Genomic DNA, 16984 nt, shown 5'->3' with positions numbered 1-16984 from the left:
AATCAAAATGCCCTAAGATGTACTATTCATATGTGTTGCACTTGCCATTTCTCTCATATTTCTTCCCCCAAATCTTCTTTCAGTTATCTTTTTATTTATAAATTTTTTGATTTGTGTCTCAGATTTAGGGAAAAAATTTAAGTAGCCACGACAAGTTATTAAAAACTTTGCAGCCTGTGAGCAAACGTCACGCAGCTACTAGAATGGGAAAGGCTAGGCTGCTGTGCAGCAAACCTCTTATCCTCAGGCATAAAACTGGGAGAGAAAGTAAGATAAATGGATTCTGTCTTTTCCAACTGGTTTTTATTGGAAGAATTTCCCTGCGACTTCATTATCGGCACTGCATCATTGCCTGTGACATCGGGATCCTCTAATTTCAAACGTACCCTTGTCTCAGTGAGGTGTGGAGTCTAGATGTAATGTAATGATTTGCAAAGTTTTAACAATCTAATTAGAATTCCAAAGACATTGACAGAAATAGCATGAGGAACCATAATAAATCTCCCCTTCATCTCCACGGCTGTGATAAAATGTCTTCACACCTTTGGGGGAGGATTGTCTTTAGACATTAGCCAGCTCCGTAGAGCTTAGCAAACCTCCTCCCCTTCTCTTTCAGGGAGACTAAAACGAGTTGTCAGGGCTCGATTGAAGCAAGTAAGATTTCTGGATTAATTGCTCTGTTCTCAAAATTGTCGCTCACGCAGTAGATAACAATAATAAACCTAGTGAAAGCAGGAAAACAGGGTAACTGAAAACACCCCACAGACTTTTTCATTGTAGGAAGTTTCCATTGCTTCTTCCCCATTTGCAATTTCAGTAAGGGCACTAATCCCGTCTATTAGGGTTCTGCCCTCGTGACCTAATTATCTAATACCATCAACTTGGGGATTGGAATTTCCACATAGGAATTTGGGGGGGACACATTGAGACCATGGTATTGGCTGTTACACATGGGAATAGTTTACCTGGCTCCAGGAAGGTTGCAGGGATGCCTGGGATGTGGTTTCAACCCTACTCTCTCAAATCAGAGGAGACCTGCAAAAAGTAATTACGTACAAAGGAAGTTCACTTACTTATTCGACAAAAATACGTTGCACGCCCACACTGTGCAAACACGGAATTGGAGCATTGATTAAGACAGACACAGGCCAGCCCTCATGGGCCTAGAAGGGACGTGAAGTGCTGCTTTCCTCTTCCTCCAGCCTGCCCGGTGCCACCTCTCCCAGCCTTTGCACCTGCCGTTTCGTCTATCGGGACAGTTCCTCCCTCACGTGTACCAAGAGTGTACCCCTCTTATGCAGTTCAGGTCTCAGTTCAGATCTTGCCTCCTTAGAAAGTTCATTGTTAGTTATCCTATGTAATCCCTCCTCCCCACTCCCATAACTCTGTTACATTGTCTCCAGTTTGTTTCTTCAAAGCACTTAAACGTGTCTGGAATGACGTGTTTGTTTATTCGCTCACATATCACCTACTTGAGTATCAGCTTTGTGAGGGCAGGAAGCCGTGTCTCTGTGGCACGCTATACCTGACAAATAGTCAGTGCTCGGTAAATATTAGCCAAGTGATGGAATCAAGTGAACATCGGTAAGTGAAAATATCAAAATATGAAATCGGATGGAGGGGAAGAGGAATTGAAGCCCACACGAGTTTTGCTTTGATTGGGAAGAGAAAGGAGTAGGAGTTTGTCATTCTTCCAGAACGGAATAGACATTTGAAATAGTTTAAAAAAAAAAAAAAAACTTTTATTGGCACTAGAAGCATTTTCAGTTGAAGGTCCTAGGAGGGATTTGAATGATCTGTTAATTTGAAGGAACATAAATAATCGTGCCCTTCACAGAGTCTCTGGCTTGGGAATGATGATAGAGATGTGTAAAGAGAAAAATCAATATGGATTTCTGTTGCACTTCAGAAATGGCTTTTATTTCTTCAGCTCTGGGAGTCATATCTTAACATGTTAATTTCTCATTAAGTGATTTATTTTTTTTTTAAAAAAAAGGAAGAATATTTTTTTAAATGTTCCTTCAGCTGAAACAGCAGCAAGTAGCCTGGTCATACCTGCCGACTGTAGCTGGCAGTTGGTCCGTAGGGTCCTCTGTGAAGCAGACACCAAGGGGGAATTTTAAGTGCAAGAGAGATTTTGGCAGGGGAAGGACTGCCTGGGGGAGGGTAAGGGGGAGAGGGACAGGGGTAGGTGGGGAGAGTATTCAGACCACGATGCAGGTCTGACACCTCCAAAAGGAGAGAGGGAAGCTAGGAGCATTGGCTGAAGGCAGCTCTAAGGAAGCCTTGCCAGGCTATCGGAGAACCCAGAGCAAAGACTGCTCCTGAGAGGAGCCCTGGGTTGGCAGGAATAGCCCAGCCCTGACTTTCCACTACGTGTGGTCATTGGCTGGCACATCCCAGCAAGAGTAGCCCAGGTGTGGACACTGGTGGATCCCAGACGTGCAGATGCTTCAGGCTGTCAGCCGAACGACCCTCCTCAGGGAAGCTGTCTCTGGAATGAAGATGTCATCTCAGGGGTGCCCTTCTGTGAGTGGCACGGAGCTTCATATCTTCCTTCCAAGGACACCTTCCCTGCGCATGCACCCAAAGGTTTTTCTGCTTGATCCCCCTCACTTTTAAAATGTTCAGAGATTCTTACAAATAGTGCTGGTTAATTTTGGCCAGTTATTGAGTGCCTAATCTAAGTATACCACAAAGTTAGGCATTGGGTATGTGGACTCACCGTCATTGTGTTTATAGGCTCTTGGAAGAGACATGTGGTTAAGCACGTAATGACATTAACACATGGGGAGCAACAAACTTGACTCAGACTTGAGAGTTTGGAAGTGTCTCAAACAAAGTGACCATTAAGACCTAGTGGGCACGGTGGCTCACGCCTGTAATCCTAGCACTCTGGGAGGCTGAGGCGGGTGGATCATTTGAGCTCAGGAGTTTGAGAGCAGCCTCAACAAGAGCAAGAACCTGTCTCTACTAAAAATAGAAAGAAATTAGCTGGACAACTAAAAATATATATAGAAAAAATTAGCTGGGCATGGTGGCACATGTCTGTAGTCCCAGCTACTCGGGAGGCTGAGGCAGGAGGATCACTTGGGCCCAGGAGTCTGAGGTTGCTGTGAGCTAGGCTGATGCCAGGGCACTCTAGCCCGGGCAACAGAGTGAGACTCTGTCTCAAAGAGCACAGAAACTGCCCGGGCAGAGAAGGCATTGAGGCAGGGCAACTGTGTAGATGAAGGGGTCTGTTGCTAAGAGAGGATGTTGTATGTTTGAGGCTCAGCACGGTGACATTGCTTTTCTGATGCTGGGGAGAGAGACCCTAGAAACCTCTTGGCCACATAAAGTGCTGTTGTTTATGTGTTCATTTTTCTAGATAAATTGGGATCCTTACAAATTGGAGTTCCATGAGGAAATAGAAATAGAATGGAGGAGGTGATTTGCCATTGACGCTGGCCATCTACCTATCCATCGAGCAGTAGGCAGAAGCACTGAAATCTGTCTCATTAAGTATTTTATTTTTACTCTACCACCAGCGTCCACGAGAGAGGAAAGATTTAGGGAGACGCGGGGAACCCTGCTCACTGCGTTGACTCAGCATTTACGGTGCTTTTGGTATACAACAGCCAGCATTGCAGTTATGCCTGATATATAAATATTATTAATAATTCTTAAGAACTTAGTCTAGTTCTGTTTAAAGCCCATTTTTGAAAAAAATCCTCTTTGTGAATTGGTATAGAAATGCAATCTCTCCTTTTAAGTAATTTTACCTAATTATTTGATGTTAAGTCATGTGCATTATGTCCTGTGTCAGTTAAAAAATATATATATTTTTCTGTCATGTTTTTAGATCACCTCCTGTCTGTTTTTATAGTACTCACCCCAGGAAAACCCAGCAGGCTGTTGGTGTACATGTGTACACACCGTCAAAAGGCCTCAAAACACTGACCACCCTCTCATGTCAGTCACCTAAAAAAGACCTCTTTTCTATTCCTGAAAGGAAACTTGCTAGTGGCAATTGTTTGGTTATTGAGTTTTGTCTGTTTGTCCCTCTTTTTCCAATCCCTTCTCGCTGTCATGTTCCTCTGCCCTGGATGTACCGCCTTAGCAAGGCACAAGGAGGCTTCTTTTTCTTTCAGAGAAAATGTGACAGGAATGGTTAGAAATCGCCTCAGACACAATGAAATCTTCCTCTGGTCAGAGCTAGACAGCCGCCCTCCCTGTCCTTCCTCCCCAGGCTCTTCCAAGAAAACCATCAGTGAACGAACAAATAAATTATCACCTGAGAACACCCTTTTATTAATGTCACAAAATGAGGCTCTTGCAAGCTTTTCTTGTCAAAACCCAGCACTGGAAGTTGGGACTATGACAAGATCAACAGTTTTGTTACACAAAGAGCTTCCCTGAGTAACTAGTTTATTCGCGGGGCTTACCTCTGGGCGTGTCCCCTCCTTTTTTCCCCCAGTCCTGTGACACTCATCATGTCCTTGCCAAATCTACCAACAATGTTCTAGAGTAGCTATAGTCACTGCAGGACTCTAGCAGAAAGAAAAGAAAGAAATTTGCAACTATGTATTGCCTGCCCAGCTGAGTGTTTTGAGACCGTGGTAAGAACTATTTAAGAAGCTCTACGTCTGTTCTTTTCTCCTTATGCCACCTGCTGCAACTCAGGTTTCTACAATAAAGAGTAACATGGAAGCGTCTCCAGACCTGGCGCTCCCCTGAATATCTTCTAAAGCAGTGGGTAGCCTTCATCTTGCACAACTACTGTTGTACCACCGGCCACAGATACACTGTGTAAAAAGAAGCCAGCCCCAGGCTGTGGTGCTGCTGGTACTCTGCTAGCCTACAGGAGGATGCAGATGACACGGCCCCTTCAGAAAGCCTTGTGCCCATTTCTGCCAACGTCACACATGCGCCCTACCCACTGAGCCAGCATTCCACACTTAGCAATATCTTGGGGAAAATGTCCACAAAAGAGTTGTACATATGAGCTTTGGTCACAATAGCTCCAAACGGGAAATGTCCGTCAGTGGGAGGGTAGATATGCAAGTTGTGAAATATTCATACAATGGAATATTATACAGCAATTAAAAATAACTACTGATTTACAGAAAAACAAAACAGCCCCTATTTGCATCGCTCTGCTTATGCAAAGTTCAAGAATTGCTCCATATATAAAACTAATCCATGGCAATAACAGTCAGAATAGTGGGGTGTTGGGTATTTGGTGAGAAGGAACCCAAGGGAATTGTCTTGAGTGATAAAAGTGTATTAAATATATCTTGATCTGGAGGATGATTGCATAGGTGTGTAAAAATTTACCCATCTGTTCCCTTAGATGTGTGCATTTGACTATTTGTAAATGAAAGGGCAGCCCATATATATGATACATTAATTTCTCAAGGATATTATAGCCACAAAGCTTAAAAACAAAATCCAGCAGCGTGCAGTTGGTACTCAAATCATAAAAATCCTGACAGTGTTAAGTGTTGGAAAGGATATGAATGCAGGAACTCTCATACGTTGCTGTTGGGAGGATAACTTAGTATGACCACTCTTTGGAAAACAGTTTGGCAGTATCTAGTAAAGTTGATCCGAGGAGTCCCACTCCTGTGTGTGTCCCCTGCAGAAACTCAGATACAAGCATACCAAGAGCTGTGTACAAGAATGTTTGTGGCATTGCGTTTCCTAACTGCCCAAATCTGGAAATGCTTCCGATGCCCCTCACTAGCAGGCTGAGTAAATATAGTGTGATGGAGTCGTTTCACCATGAGGAAAAGAGCAGCCCACTCAACAACATGGGTGCATCCGAGATCCACAGAGTTGAGTGAGTAAAGCAAGATTCTGCGGAATACATTCAACATAAAGTTCAAAGAATGAGAAAACCCAACCTATATTGCTCAAGAATATGCATATAGGTGGTAAAACTATCAATGAAAGGAATGCGAAGTAATGATTATTTCAAAATGAGGCCGGTGCTTACTTCTTGAGGGCAGGATGGCAGAGTGGGGAGGGGTGGCAGGGTCTCCTCCTATTCTGAGTGGGGGGGTCACACACCAGGGTTCATTTCAGGATTATTTCTCAACAGTGCATTTATGTTTTGCACACCCTTCTGCATGGGTGTTCTACTTCACAATCAAGACAACGATTAGCATTGGAAAGTAAGAGATTCAGACAGCGCTTTCCTCTGGGATGCATCATGTACCAAGTGGCCTCACAGCAAGCAAAGAGGGGAGTGACAGCACTTCCTTAAAAACTTCTTACCATAACTGCCCCTGACAGGCTGTTTGTTCTCTCTACAAATTGATTGCAGGCCAAGGAAAGAACTGTGGCTGCCTTGGAATTGTATCATTAAGAGGTGACTTTGGAAGCAGGTATCTCCTTGTGGAGTTTAGAAAAAGGAAATCAGAAACAAAGGGAATGGGCTGTCAGATGACAAGTCTAAAGCCAGAAGGCCCCTCCCTGCTTCTGTGCTGGTGCACACTAGCTCTGCACCAGGGAAGGGTCTGATTCGCCCACCAGGCATCACTGATTCCTCTAGAAACTCTCAGAGGGTTGTTCAGAAAGGCAAGTCAAGCAGGCAGTGGCTGGGTGACTTGCCCAGGGGTCACCCCTTAAGAAGTGACCCAGCCCAGAGTCAAACCAAGGTCCTCATGACTTCAAACTGGCCCTTGTTACTCACAGGCCATCTCCACCCCTGTTCTCTGCCAGGGTCCCTGCCCATAGATTTCTGTTTTGATTGAGGCTCATCGTGCAGGCTTTATTGAAGGAGCAAGTGAAGACATTTAACAGGACCGTAATCTGTCATTGTCACTCTGGCACCATTGTGACTGTCCCTGGGATCTAAGATCATGAAATAAACTATCTGAGGCTAAATGCTAAAGCTTCCGAAAACATCTTGTGGTGACTTTGGACGAAGAAGACAAGATAATCATAGAACAAGGGACTTTTGGGGGAAAAAATGAATCCATTAGGCAGACATGGTAGTCCGTGTCCTGTCGTTACAACCCAGCAGCAAGAAGATAGAGCAGAGGTAAGTTAATGCAGTTTGAGGGGTTCTTGCCTGTTTTGTGTATGTGAACTTTAAACTCCTTTAGTCTTAAAGTCCATCCATCCTTCCATTCATTGAGTCCCTAGTAAATGCTAGTCAAGGTGCTAAGGGCAAGATGAACAAGATTTCCCTTGTCCCTTGGGTAAATTTAATCTCATGAAGAATCTTTTTTCTTTTTTTTTTTTTTTTTTCCTTTGGCCCTTTCCATTCTTGGTGCTAAAAAGACTAATGTTATTTGCATGCAAAGTAATCTCATGTGTTCCACAAATAAGCAGTTGGACCTTTGGAACAAGCTTTTCCAAAAAGTCTGCATTATGGAATACTTTTAAAGACATGAAATTTTGTTCTTTTTTTTTTTTTTTTTTTTTTTTTTTTTTTTTTTTTTTTTTTTTTTTTGCTTGAAATTTGACTCTCAGGAACAGAACTAAACAAGGGTTCTAGATCAATGCTGCAGAGTTCAGGCTGGCCTGGGTTTGGATTCCAGCTCTCCAACTCGAGAGCTGTGTGATCCGGGCAAATTGCTGACTCTCCCTGACCCTGAGTTTCTGCCTTGTAAAATGAGGATAGTGACAGTGCCTACTTCTTGAGTATTACTGCTGAACACGTTAGGACAGGGGAAACACAGCGAAGGAAGGGTACCTGGCATGTATCCAGTGCCCTCTAAATCAGGGATCAGCAAGCTATAATCTGTGGGTCAAATCTGGCCCACTGCTCGTTTTTATAAATAAAGTTTTATTGGAACACAGCCACACTCACTTGTTTACATATTGCCTATGGCTGCTTTTGCACTATACCAGCAGACTTGAGTAGTTGTGACAGAAAGTCTAACCTGCAAAGCCTTAAGTATGTACTCTCTGGCCCTTTATGAGAAGTTTGTCAGCCCTGCCTCATCTAAACTGTAGCGATTGTAGTAGCTCTACTAATAATAATATTGCCCTCACCCAGTGATGTGTTAACGTTGGGACAATGTAAATACCCACTCTGGTCATTACTTACCATTTGCTAGACTTTACAGAGATAGGCTTCAGTTTTGATCTTGCCCAGATCATCACATAATCCAAATGTGTTTCAACTGAGTTAATGAGGGCTCTGTTTTAATGTTTAACTTAAAGAAATCATTCAAATTATATTCTCCCTTTTGAATGGGAAACCCAATGCTATATTATCTGGAGCTCACTGACAACTTTGAACATCTTAACACGCGACAAAATTTCCCATTTGAAGTTTATGTTTCCAGCATTTAATTACGTGGAACTTTCCTGAAGTGTGCTATAAATATGCAGCACCCTGATTTGGGCTAATTGTCTCATGTCTGTTAAGGATCCAGGAAGGGCTGATGCTTATCTGAACACTTTTGATCTGAAAATCTTCTAGAAACAGGCACACTTAAGCCATTTCCACAGTTTCCTGGATTTCAGTGTATCAAAACCACCACCATAGACGTGAGCTATTTCCATTTCTTGTCTTAGCCAGGAAATGGGATAACGTGCGACTTTTATCACTAGTAGTATTGTTAACAATAATGTTAAGACGTAAAAGGACATCAAAAGTGATTCCTTTTAGGTTAGATTTGAATTTGAGGCTGATTCTCCTTCGCCCAGTCTTCTTTGTCAGTATTTTACCATTTGAAAAGGATCGTGGGAATTCAAGGAAATGCCTTTTTCCTGGTTGTTTCAATGGGACGTAAAGAGCAGAGAGTTTAAAAATACATCCTTTGTCTACACGAAAGTACTTGGAGCTACCTTGCATGCTCCTCTTACCCTGCTTGCATGCCATGTGTACGTCACCTTGGTGTAGGAGAGGCACTGTTGCCTGGTGGCCAAGAGCACAGACCTTGGATTTGAATACCAGGTCTGCTTTTGACTAGTTGTGTAACCGGGACTTAGCTTCTTTGGGGCTCAGTTTTCTCAGCTGTGTGATGAGGTGGTAACAGTACTAACCTTGCTGGTTTATCCTGAGGTTTCAATGACTTATTGTATACCTAACTGTGCCTGGCCCATGGTGAGTGCTCAGTGTCAGCTATTATCACCATCCCGGCCCATCATCGTCATTATTGTTGTCACTTGTTGACTTGAGCATGGAGGCCATGTGATGACAGGAGATAATTGTGGAGCTCTGAGTCCTGCCACCATCACTACCTGGCTGTTGAAATAGAATGTATGTTGCTTGACTTAGTTGGGCGATACAAAAATAAAATGAAGACATATGATGATGACAAAAATGCTCTGGCTCAGCCAGTCCTTTTGAGATCAGGGAGAAGGGCAGATAGTGGACAGAGAACCAGGAAGTAGGTGAAAGGAAGAAGCAGCAGCCTCTCAACTGTTAACCCCTGTCCATGTACCTAACCTTGCCTGGGTGTTGCAGAAATATACTCTTATTTAATCCCAGCAGCAACACAGGGAGATGAGAATTTTTAATCTCATTTTATGAATGGGTAAACTGAGGTTTCAGAGCCATTGGCTAATTAGTCCCAGCTGTGCAGTGGAGCAAGGGTTTGAACCCAGTCGTATTGGGCTCTGAAATGCATTTTCTTTCCGCTCTACTGGGCCAGCTTATAAGTCCCAGCATCGACTGACTTCCTGATTGTTGTCAAAATCATTTAACTCTTATGTACCTTGGTTTCTCCTTTGTGAATTAGGTCATTGACTGAGCGTCAAAAGGAAGCTAAAAGAATGTACACATCATGTCAGTTATGGCCACCAGAACCCTGTGGGTGAGAAAGGCAATCGATGAAAACTGTTTAGTGATAATATTGGATTTTTGTCACTGTATGACTCTATATAATTTAAATGCCATGTTCATTTCTTTAATTGTTGACAAGACTGTGATCTTTATGTACTTTCTCTTTGGAAATATTAATGTCAACATAGGTTTCATTCAAACATCAACCCTTAAATCACAGTGCCACACTTGGTCAACTGAAACCATTAATAAAGTTCAAGGAGGTTAGATGTCTTTGAACCATGTGGGGGGGCTGTTCTGTGACCCTGGAACATGCCTCCCCAGGTGCTTGATGGGAGTCTTGTTTAATCAGGTGGGCTGTCTCCCTCCCAAGCCACCCCTGCTCAGACCCCACAGTGACAATAGTTATTCATGCCAAAATGTAGGTCTCTGGGATTTCCTCTGGACTGTGCCTGTAGTGAAGGCCAGGAGGTGTGCATTTAATCCTCTGCCTGCGGGTGAAGAGTGTTTCAGATGCAAAAATAAGCTCCACACCTCTACCTCTACATGTAGTTTGCCCTATTCATGCTCCAATCGTATTGCTTGTTGCTAGCGATGTTGCCCAGGCTGGTCTCAAACGCCTAGGCTCAGGTGATCCTCCTGCCTCAGCCTCCCAAGTAGCTGGGACTAAAGGTGCACCCACCACACCTGGCCTTCTTCGTTAAACACCCTACCCTTTATGTGGGAGCACAGGCTGGCAAACTTTCTCCATAAGGGGACTGATAGCTGATATTTTAGGCTTTGGCCATATATTCTCTGTTACACCTATTCAGCTCTACAGTTGTACCCTGAAAGCAGCCATAGGCAATATGTAAACAGACAGGCATTGCTATATTCCTGTAAAACCTCATTTACAAAACAGGCACTAGGCCACATTTGGCCCGTGGGCCATCGTTAGCCTACTTTTGACTCAGAGTTACTTAGTGACTTGGTTTGATCAATTCCTTTCAGCCATAGATAAACGATCTCTTCTGTAAAGCTGTGTGTTAGGTGCTGGGGAAATGTCAGGAGGCGTGGCCTTGCTGTGTCAGCCTCCAGCCTGCCAGCAAGACTGTTTAACCAGTTACACAGACTCTAAGTGAGACCCAGGTCTGTAGACCCGGAGCTGGGTAAGCTCTGGGCCCTCATCCATGTTGATGCCTACTTGCCAGGCCTACAGCAAGCGCTCCCTTTAGAGAACAGCCACGGCAGTGCGGGGACCCAGTTTCCGCACCCTGAGTGTGACTGGTAAAAGGTGAACCAAAGCACATCCCACAGTGTGGAATGGCGTCCTCGGGTGCAGGTTGGTGAAGGGTAAACTGAGGCTGGAGAGCACAGTCAGTATAAACAGGTGAGAGTCAGCGTGCTGTGCTGCGTGGCCCGCGGAGCATCCTGCTCTGTGATCACATAAAACGAGCTCTAGACTCTGTTTCTCCCAGACTCAGCCGATGGGGCCCTTGGCTCTGAGTCCTGTTGAATCATATCTATATCCTAGTTCACCAATTCTGTGACTCTCGTGTCTTCCTATTTTAACAACTCTACAATTAGAATGCATCTTTGAGCTGATAGCAAATCATTGTTTAATTAGCGACGTGTTGCCTTTATTAGTGGTATTTGAAATAATGATGCGTCCTGTGATTGACGGTGAATACAGTGTCTAGGATTTATTGGTTATTTAAAATATACCAACTGCTATTGTGCTTGTTTGCTTCTTCATTCTCTTTTCGCATGATTATTAGGCACCTGCTGTGTTCCGGAACGTGTTTTAGTTGCTGGAAGTATGTACAGGCAAGGTCTTTGCCCTTGTGGAATAATCAGGCTCTTGGGGGAGAGACAGTAAACAGATGCTGGAAGGCAGGGAGGTGGGTGGGATACAGATAAGTAACAACAGCGGCAGCGTACTGAGGTGGGCTGGTCAGGGCAGGCACTCGGATGAGGACGTGTGAGCCCAGACCTGAGGAGGGAAAGGAATCACCCAGATGGAGGGTGGGGAAAAGCATTCTAGGCAGAGGGAACAGCAAGGTGAGGCAGGTGGCTGGTCAACAGGAAGAGAGAGGAAGAGACAGGCTGCAGAGGTGGACGGGTCATGCAGGGCCTCGTGGCCATGATAAGGAGTTTGGACTGTATTCTAAATGAAGTGAGAAGCCACTGGAAGATTTTAAGCTGGGTAGTGTCAGGATTTGTTCTATGTTAAAACAGCTAAGGGAGTTTTAGTCCTCAGTGAGATTCCCTTACCTGATCATCTTTACATTAGCTGCAGGTGAGGAACCCAGAGCCCAGGGCTCCAGAATGAGGTGGTAGGACGGTGGGTGTCAGGAGACCCAGCTGCCCTTCCCATGTCTCTGTGTGGCCTTTGTCCGGTCTCTTTCCCTCTCTAAACCTCCTTTTTTTTATTTGTAAGACCTTTTTGGACTTGGCGGTTGTCTGTGGTTCTTGGGTGATTTGCCCAGCGTCACCTAGTCATAACCTCCGGCTAGTGCTTGGGCCTTCAAATCACTTACTGTGAGGCTTGCGGATGGCTGCACTCGAACACAGGACAGCCCCATCGCATGCCCTGTCTGCTCCCGTTTCATCCTCCTCGTTGACGGCTGAGAGATGTCATGCTTCGATAATCACCATCCAGTTATAGAGAGCGAGTGTTTTTGCTTACAGTTAGATCATAAAATTAACTCCTTCTGGGCTCCCTCTGGGAGCCCTCTGCCGCCATCTTAATTATATAATCTTTCTTAATGATAGTACTTTCTGACCTCCCTGAAGCCCTCTGGGTGCCACATTCCTAAAACCTCTGGATTCTGACCCTCAGGCTCTCTTTCCTCCTGACTTCCATTTCCCATCCCTGCGGTTGGCTGGCCCTCCTGTCACCAGCTGTCAGACCTGAGACCCTCCCAGGTCCCACGCGACATTCATGGCAGGTCTAGACTTAACCTGGAACTGCTGACTCCGCATCTACTGATTTACTCCACTCAGTAGCCTCTGCACAATTTTTAGCCAAATTACTGACCGCACTTACCAGCAGCTGGTTTTTCCCACTTGAACCTGTTAACTTCGGGGCTGTTGAACTTTTCCTTCTACTTGCTCATGTCACTCCAGCCACATGCCAGGCAGAGTCCCTTTGCAGTGGCTTTTCTCTCTGCTTGGAATGTTCTTCTTCCCAGGAAGCCACGTGGCTTACTTCCTCACTGCCTTCAGGTTTTTAATCAAATGATTCCTTCTCAATGATTCTGCTCTTGAAATTGCTATTTTCAAAACAGTGGTCAGGGTAGACCTCATTGAGAGATGGGTCATTCATACATGACTAAGTTGTTAGCAGCTGCAGAGCATCTCGTCTGAAACCGGCCATGAAAGGGGTACTGAAGAAGCGTTCCAGGCAGGGTGAGCCGCCAGTGCAAAGGGCCTGGGGTAGTATGCTCATGGGACAGCAGAGAGGCCAGTGTGGCTGTACCTAAGAATCAGAAGGTAGAAGTGGATGAGACTGCAGAGGGTGTAGGAGCCCATTGATACAGCCCTTGTAGAAACTAGCTAGTCCAGTGTGGTCCTGGGACCACCAGCATCAACATTATTAAAAATGCCGAATCTTAGCTCTCACCCCAGACCTCCTAGATCAGAATCTTCGTTTTAACAAGCTTCCCAGGTGATTTGCATGCACATTGAAGACTGAGCAGCCCTGTCATAAATCTTCCTCCATTTAGAGTGACTTAATACCCAATTCTTTCCATTATCACCTCTTCCCACCCTCCCTCCCTCCCCAACACAAGCAGAAGGCCAGTCCTGCCCCAGTGATCTTAAGCATTTAGGGAAAAATTAATCACTTTTCCTTAAAAAAAAAAAAAGTTTTGGGAAGCCCTGTAGAAACTAAACAATATTATACTAAAACCAGCAGCTTGGGCTCTTCATACACTTTCCTAAAATTAGTGGGTCTCTTGTTTTGGGCGTATTGTAGATTTTCATCCTCTATAAACTACCACATTCTGTGCAAACACCTTCCAGAGTACTACTTTGTTCATTGTGTGTGTCTGTGTGTGTGTTCAGTATAATTCCACAATTCTTGATTACTGCACAGTTCTCTTCTATAAGTTGATCATTCATCATATTTTATAAAGAGCTCTCTTTTTTCCTATATAACCAAAGCATTGAAAATATTAGGTTATTAACACACTGAAAAATGCAATCAATCAGATGATTATCATCTAATGTTTTAATGATCACATTTTTAATCCAATTATGCATGTTTGAATCTTTCAAATTTTCTTTAATTAAAAATTGCCTCCTGGCACAGCTATCAGAAATAAGAAATTGAACAGAATCAGCCGGATATAATTTAATGTTGAAAGGAAGCTGCAGGGATAACTGGGCTGTGCTGGGTTTAGTGGTTGACCATGACTTTAAAGCCCTCATACAAAATTTCCTAATTGATAAGGAAAATTTAATCATCTTCAGCTATAATCCGTTTGCATTCAAATAAGGTATTTCTTTTTCTAAATAAACCTCCCCTAACTGATTATTCATCTTGTCGTTCAAAATGCTTAAAAATGAAAGACAGAGTTGGATGAAATGTAGACTACTTAATACAGTGTGTATTTAATATAAAAGTCATACATTATTCATTTTTGCAATTTGAATAACTTTGAATTTAGCATCCCTGTTCCTCATCTTTTTCTTTGATGAACAATTAATTATTAAAATACAATATTGTCTGCATACAGCACCCGAGATCCTTGGAAGTGGAATACGAGATTCATTCCTTTTCAACTCTTTTATGTAGTAATGCACAGTACCTGCTTATTATGGTATAATAGAATGAATGGTGGTATAAGTAGAGTGTTTCAAATATTTTTCTTAACTAGTAAGTGGCTGGGATAAGAATGTTTTGAATTCAAATCACTAATTAGGATGAAAGTTGGAGGTGGGATGGGCATGGAGTCACAATGCCCTTTTATGAAAAGATTTATTTAACAAGCACTTATGTGCACTTACTCTGTGGCACGCACTCTCCTAAGCCCTTAACTATGTTAACTCATTTAGGACTCAGAACCTCCTTAGGAGGTTGATGCTGCTGTTATCCCATTTTACAGATGAGGAAACAGAGACATTAAATAACTTGTCTTAGGTCAGACCTTTAAGTAGACTAGTTAGGATTCAAATCCAGGGGGGCTACCCCTAGTATTTCTCCCCGTTTATAATATCTACATTTGTTAAGACTTTTTGTGTGTGTGACAGTGTGACAGGGTCTTGCTCTGTTGCCCTGAGTAGAGTACAGTGGCCTCATCATAGCTCACTGCAGCCTCCAACTCCTGGGCTTAATCAATCCTCCTCTCTCAGCCTCCTGAGTAGCTCGGACTGTAGGCACATGCCACCACGTCCAGCTAATTTTTTTATTTTTAGTAGAGACGGGTCTCGCTCTTATTCAGGCTGGTCTTGAACTCCTGACCTCAAGCAGTCCTCCCACCTTGGCCTACCAGAGTGCTAGGATTACAGATGTGAGCCACCCAGCCTGTTAAGATTTTCTTAATGGAAGAGTTTAAGTTTTCAACTGAGAAGTACATTCTTCCTTCTTCCCTACTGGCTGTAGTGAGGACCTCCCAGCCTTGAGTCCGGTCACTTGACCCATTATGGCTTAAGCAGGCTTCGTGGGCAATACTAAAAATATAAGGCTACCATTTCTAAAATTGCTTCTAATTTATAATCAAGCATTCTGAGTAACCCATTTGTGAGTGGGCACTGCCTATGGGACTGAGCAGGAAACAGAATTTTCAGAAAGATCAGTGTAAAGTGATGTTTAATATGAACTGAGAAAACCCAAGGGGGCAAAAACAACTCAAGAGTTAATTCTATAATATATATTGTTCATGTTCACAAAAGAAAGTGTCATATGATGACGGGGGCACCTGAACACGTAGTGCCATTCCCTCCCTCAAAAGTCTGGCTGTGCCTATCATGGTGACTTTCTAATCCTTGCGATCCCTCCCGCAACACTTGTATTCAAATAGGGGGTGGGCAAAATATGACCTGAGGACCAAATTCATTTCACTGCCTGTTTTTGTATGGACCCTGAGCTAAGAAAAGTTTGCATGTTCTATCTCTAATTCAGTGGAATGTTACTCTCCCCAAAAAGAATTCTGTTCTTCTCATTAAGTAGACATATATTTTGAAAATTGTACTCAGTTATTATTAGCATTGTGAATATGGTTAATAAGGTTGTGGAAGTGTGTTTGCTATTTAAGTACCTCCAAAACATCTTCGATTTTGCCTGTTGGCCGGCAAAACCTAAAATATTTACTATCTAGTGCTTTATAAGAGAACATTTGCTAATCCCTGCCCTAAAACCCAAAGTGAGCCAGCATGTAACTCAGCTGGGCTTGCTTTCAGCCAAGTGCTGCCTTAATAAATCAGGGCTTACAATGGGCCAGGCACTGTGCTAAGCCCCTTACATTTGTTAGCTTGCTCAATTGTCACAGCAACAGTGGGGGGAAATACTCTCCTTACTCCCATTTCACAGAAAATAGAAGTGCCTCAGAGAGGTTAAGACCTTTGCCCAAGGTCACACAGCCTTTAAATGTCAGTTAGTTTCAAAGCCCATGCTAGAGCTTTGGCAAAGAAAATGCTAACCTATACTGCTCATGCTGATGGGGAATACAGCAACATTGTGCACCTTTAAGGCACTAGACATATGCACAAAACATTAAAGGAAGCACATGATAAAACCTTGGTGGTTTAGAGAAATAATAATAAGAACAAAAGTAATAATAATTAGGATAAGAATAATATGTATCATTTATGAGATGTATACTGTGTTCCAGGGTCTTTCTGAACATTTTCTTGTATTTATTTATTTATTTATTTATTTAATCTTCACAGCAGCCCAGGAAGGTTTAATAGCCCAGCCAAGCTCACACAGCTCACAGGTGGTAGAGTTGGGATTTGAACCCAGACAAGCTGAGAATCTGCTCTCCTCACCAACCTCTGTAAGCACAGAGAAGTGCTGGGGGTGGAGGGCAGTGATTAGATTTCATTTTTCAGCTAAGTGATGTTTCCTGCCCTCCAGGCATACTGTTACAAATCCTTGGTGATTTCCTTAAAGAAAGAATCCCACACAAGTCTCTGTGTACTCCTCACATTTTTGACCTTGGTCGTCCATTTCCCTATCCATAAAATTAAAGAATTAGAGTAAATTGGTGGTTTTGCAAAGGGTCCCTGAGTCCCCAGCTCAGCTTCAGCCACAGTGGCTGCACTTTTAGC

General features: G+C 43.4%; 1 protein-coding gene across 2 annotated transcripts in view; it reads left to right on the top strand.

Annotated features, from left to right (window-relative positions):
- Positions 1 to 16984, top strand: part of PTPRG (protein tyrosine phosphatase receptor type G) — a 667952-nt gene that overhangs the window by 508934 nt on the left and 142034 nt on the right. The gene's annotated exons all lie outside the window — the stretch shown is intronic.

The sequence above is a fragment of the Lemur catta genome, chromosome 18, assembly GCF_020740605.2.
Source record: "Lemur catta isolate mLemCat1 chromosome 18, mLemCat1.pri, whole genome shotgun sequence".
NCBI lineage: Eukaryota > Metazoa > Chordata > Mammalia > Primates > Lemuridae > Lemur > Lemur catta.
Note: the sequence above shows the minus strand (reverse complement) of the source record. Positions and strands in the feature narration are given on the sequence as shown.